Below are 5,461 nucleotides of genomic sequence, written 5' to 3'. Positions count from 1 at the left end.
AGCGCCCTGTCCTCCCTCCTTCGCCCAGTGCCATCCCTCCCCCTGCATTTCGCTTTTAAACTGCAGCTGTTGAAGCTAAACCTCCTTTGCAAAAAAACCAGCATTTCCTCCCACATGTCCGTGAATTGTGGGTAATGTAGTTTGGGGTTTTTTTTTCGCTTTAGAAACGCCTTTCCTCCCCCCCCCCCCCCCTTGTTATAATCATTGTTATTTTCTAATTGAACCGCAGTGTGTGTTCTCCAGGGTTTTCACATGAAGGTTTTCCTCTCCCGGCTGAAGCTTGCTGGGTAGATTTGGCGCTAAGCAAAGGGCATCAAAGGGGTTGATCTCCTTGTTTGCAGAACCTGTAGCCCTAGGCTGGATGGGCTGTTATTCCAGCAATGAGAAACGCGAAGCTCTCCCATAGCAGCAGTGGGACTAAGGAATAGCTGGAACATGGAGTGAGAAGCGTCTGAGACAACAGTGGCCTGTGGGGAAGTTGGGAACTTCTGTTTCAGACAGTTTTAGGACTAACACTGCTGGCTGGTCCTTCTGGCCATCAGCTGGCTGAGGATCCACATGCCAAGAGCTCAGCACCAGGTGAGGTGTGTGTCTGGCTTGTGAGTAATAGCTACTGTATGTTGAGCATTGGGTGAGTGTTTCTGTCACTTGTTTCTCAATAGGAAACCTGGGGAACCCGGAGGTAAAAATTCCTTTGCTGGTGCTGCATGTGGTATAGCAGAGAGCTCAGTAAATGTCTTTAATCCTTCCTGCCCTGCACTCTCAGCAGGTTGGATTAGCCCTCGGCAGGTAGGAGAAACTGGAGCTACTGGGTGATCCTGACAAGTGAATGTCAGAGGACGAGAGGAGGCAGATTTGTTCGTTTCCACCCACAGCAGGTGGAGAAAACACAGTATATTGTTATGGTTTTTCTTCCACGTGCTTCTTGAAGCATTGGCTAAGTATTTATTTTAAACTTCCCAGTCTCTGTGAAAGGCACAATTATAGTCACTAGCCCCGTGACAGAGAGACACTAAGAACCTGCTCGAGTTACGAGCAACTTACTATCACATAGTACAAGAAAGAATGAAACTAGCATCTTCCAAATGAAATATCCAGCAGCCTCCAGAAGGTGCTGAAATCCTTTGACATTTCCAAGACTCTTTCACACTTTTCAAACAAGCTTGTCACAGTTTCTCAGAGCATCATGGATCTGGTGAAACTGCATATTCTGCGACTCTAGTTTCACTGAAGCTTCAGCCAGGTCTTGCTTCAGCTTGGCTGTGTCTGGTGTTCTGGTCAACTAGGAAATTGCATTATCTCATTCTAATGAAATCAGCTTTTCATCTTCAGCTGGAGTTGTCGTTGGGTTTTGGTTGTGCCCGTTTCCATTGCAGTGCTGTGAGTGATTAAGGCATTAGCAGATCCCACCCTGGACCGGCTGCATTAAGTCATGGAACAGCTCCTGTGCCCAAGCTTGGGGTGCTCACTGATGGGATCACTGGAGATGTGAGGCCAAGCTGTGATAAGTATGAATTAGGTGTGTCTGGTGATGCTGTGAGTTGGGTTTCCTTCTGCTGCTCATTTGGTGCACCCATCCATCTCTCATCATAGCATGGCTATGCTCTGTTCCCACAGCCACTCCCCCCATCATGGGCTGCACTGTCTCCATGTCCTTCTGGTATGTTTTCCAGGGTTTACTCCCCTTCACCATCTGAGCAGCAGCAGCAAATAATAGCCACCCACCAGAGGTTATGCTGGCACTACTGACTGGCACCACTGCATGTACCATAAATACTGCAGGATATTATATTCTATTCTGGCCAAGCTTTCTATTTTGTCCCTGGAGAAATCCCACCCAGGAACACTGCAGGTTTATTGGATGATGCACTTTGGTTGCAAGTGCTGCTTCTTGGCCAGTGGCTGCTGGAGGTTGGGATGCACCAACACTGCCAGTGGACTATGGAAAAAGGGGATGGAGCTGTCACTCCTGTCTCACCCACAGCTCCAGCACTGGTTGCATGGCTGTGCTGGCTACAGCTGGGAGGGGAATTGTGGCCAGCAGCCCCCAGCCCGGGGCTGGCAGCACTGCAGGGAGGGGTGGGCAGGATGGCAGGGAACTGTGCCAGGGCTCAGCAGACTGGGTGCAGGGATGGTGCCAGATTTGTCTGTCTGGATGTTCTCCCAGGTGCTTGATGACCCCCGTGGATCGTGTGTCAGGCCTGGAATAGCCCTGCCAGAGCAGGGAGCCTGTCTGCAGGTTTAGCAGGGATATTTATAAACCTCTGGGTTTGTGGCTGGTTTGTGACAGAGCAGCGGGTCAGGGCTCATATGGCCCCAGTGGGGTCAGGGACATTTCCCTCCTGAGATGGGTTTCTGGGGCTGGTAGTGGCAGTCCACTTGGCTGCAGGAGAGACCAAACAGCTTTCCTTTCTCACTCCACTGTTGACAGGGGTTTGCTGGCACTGGATCCAGCCCATGCTGCCCTTCCTCCTCTATCCCCTTCCCTCTGGGAACTCGTGCTGGGGTGCAAGGCTGGATTCTCACAGGCAGACTGGGGCAGAGAAATTCCCTCATATCAGTGTCAGCAGAAGAGACAGGCACCAGATTAAATTCATTCCCAAGGTTTTCAAGGTATTTTTTAACCTGTGACAGCTCCTGAGCAACATATTTAGTTGTAGCTCAGCATTCCTGGCACCAGGCTGGGCAGAAGGGAGACATGAGTCTCCCTATTTATTTCTGCAGGTTTCTGGCCACCAGTGCCTTCAACCCTCTGCCCTCTGGTGACCCTCACTCTGCAGGTTTCTGGCCACCAGTGCCTTTAACCCTCTGCCCTCTGGTGAGCCTCATACAGCAGCAGCCCTGCATGGGGCAGGAGAAGCCAGGAGGACATCCAGTGGGGAGGTGATGGCTACAGCCAAGCGAAAACAATGATGATCATTATCTCCCAGACTGATGTCAGGTGGGCTGAGATTTTCCACATGCCTGGGAGCCAAGCAGTGGGATGAGGGCAGGGAGATAGGGACAGGGTGCTGACTGCCCTGATAGTGTGAGAATGCAGCTGGGCAGCTGGTGATCAGACAGGAACTGGTGGGTGTTGGTGATGAGGCAGTGTCTGCACAAGCTCTGGGGCTGCCACAGCCCCACATGGTACCTGAGCTGAGCAGGGTTGTGTTTTATGGGCTGGGTGGGGATGCCTGAGGATGAACTCTTCCTCCAGCTAGGATCATAGGATCACCTAATGATTTGGGCTGGAAGGGACCTTTAAAGGCCATCTAGTTCAATCCCCCTGCCACGGGCAAGGACACCTTCCACTAGACCAAGTTGCTCAGAGCCCCATCCAACCTGGACTTGAACACTTCCAGGGATGGAGCAGCCACAACTTCTCTGGTTAACCTGTGCTCTCACCTCACCACCCTCATTGTAAAAAATGTTTTCCCAATATGCCATCTATCCCTGCCTTTTGTCAGCTTGAAGCCATTCCCCCTTGTCCTGTCCCAAGTCCCTCTCCAACTCTCTTGTAGCCCCCTTAGGTACTGCAAAGGGCTTTAAGATCTCCCCAGAGCTTTTTCTGAGCTGAACAGACCCAGCTGTCCCAGCCTGTCTCCATAGCAGAGGTGCTCCAAAAAAATGTTTTCCCAATATGCCATCTATCCCTGCCTTTTGTCAGCTTGAAGCCATTCCCCCTTGTCCTGTCCCAAGTCCCTCTCCAACTCTCTTGTAGCCCCCTTAGGTACTGCAAAGGGCTTTAAGATCTCCCCAGAGCTTTTTCTGAGCTGAACAGACCCAGCTGTCCCAGCCTGTCTCCATAGCAGAGGTGCTCCAGCATTTCCATGGCTTCCTGTGGACTCACTCCCACAGGTCCATGTCTTTCCTGTGCTGTAGACCCCAGGGCTGGATGCAGTGCTTCAGGAGGGGTCCCACCAGAGCAGAGGAGCACCAGAGGCAGCATCACCTCCCTTGGCTGGGGTAGGTTCCTGGAGGATGTGATTCAGAAAGAAATGGATGCATATTGCTTTCCTTTGAGGGAGGAAAATATGAGCAAAACCCAGGAGCAAGGGCTCTTCAGGCACTTGCTTGTCCAAGCATTGATCTCATGTCTGACCCGTCTGTTGGTCAGGTGGGCACTGACAGGATGCACAGTTCACTCAGAGGATTTTGAGAACTATGGATAAAAAGTGCAAAGAAAATGCCATTTTTTTTCTTAGTATCTTCAGAAGCCAAGGACCACCTTTCATGTAGCACTTAAGCTCTCCAGTGCATTTTGGACAAGACTTTTAAAGATACCTGGGTGTCTGATTCCCAGGGATACCTGTACAAACACTGACCTCTGTAACTAGACAGTTGTGTAGGCAAATGTCACCAGCACCAAGAGATGTGGCTGTTCTGCTCCTCGATGCAATATTCATCTTTTCCACTTCTCTATCCACGGGGGATTTCCAGTCTATTGGCACAGGAATAATCCTGTTCCTTGAGTGTGTGGGTGGTGTGGAGCCCATTGCCCAGGGAAGGTAACTGGATGATGGCAGCCCAGGTGACCTGGCTCAGGCAGTTGCTGCAGCAGGATGTCATCCTTCAGGCAGGAGGAGCTGAGATGGACAGTCTCTCCCAGCAGTGCTGGAGGCTTGGATCCACGTGGCTGCAGTTCAGGGACTGTAGCAAGGTCATTCAGACCTGTAAACTGGAGCTGCGGTGGGATGAGATGGTGATGGGATGTTCACAGGCATTCAGACCTGTAAACTGGAGCTGCGATGGGATGAGATGGTGACGGGATGTTCACACGGGCTGGTCAACGCTGGGATCAGCAGTTGGAGGTGTCTCAGAGGGGGTGAGAGGTGGGGAGCAGGGAGGCAGAGGCTGACAGTGGCTGTGCAGTGTGATGGAGCACAGTGTGCCGTGGCAGGAGGGATGGCAGGTATTCCCTGTCCTCTGTGGGAGGATTCCCTGGGGCCTGGCATGAGCTTTCCTCCTCCCTGTCCTGCGATGCCCATGCTGCTGGGGCTGGTACCTGTGCTGCTGATCACACCTGCAGCTCAGGGACAGGAGCACTGCCTGTCACCTGCTCCCAGCATGGGCTGTGTGATGCTGGATGACACGGCAGGAACACGTGCAGTATTGAGGCCACGCGCAGCGCCGGGGGCAGGAGGGTGGGAATTCATTAGCAGAGCTGTGTCTCTTGTAATCAGGAGGCAGGTGATGCTTCTCCTGCGTCCAGGAGCAGGGTGAGTGATGGAAGTCACTATGGGGGCACATCCTGAGCAGGGAGGGAGGATTTGGGCTAGTGCTGCTAGAAAGATAGGAAGGAGGGTGGTATTTAGGGTGCCCTGGCAGGGGGGGAGATGTTGCAGAAGAGACAAATCAAGAAGATTCTGGGGAGACCCCCCTGGGGGGAAGCTCCCAAGTGACATCCAGTCTTGGTGTTGCAAAGCCAGGCAGGGCAGGTCCCCGTGGGAAAAACACTGGCTGCTCTGGGGAGGAGGAG

The sequence above is a fragment of the Acanthisitta chloris genome, unplaced genomic scaffold, assembly GCF_000695815.1.
Source record: "Acanthisitta chloris isolate BGI_N310 unplaced genomic scaffold, ASM69581v1 scaffold15546, whole genome shotgun sequence".
In the NCBI taxonomy this organism is placed as follows: Eukaryota; Metazoa; Chordata; class Aves; order Passeriformes; family Acanthisittidae; genus Acanthisitta; species Acanthisitta chloris.
The sequence above is the reverse complement of the archived record's forward strand: the minus strand, read 5'-3'. Positions refer to the sequence as shown.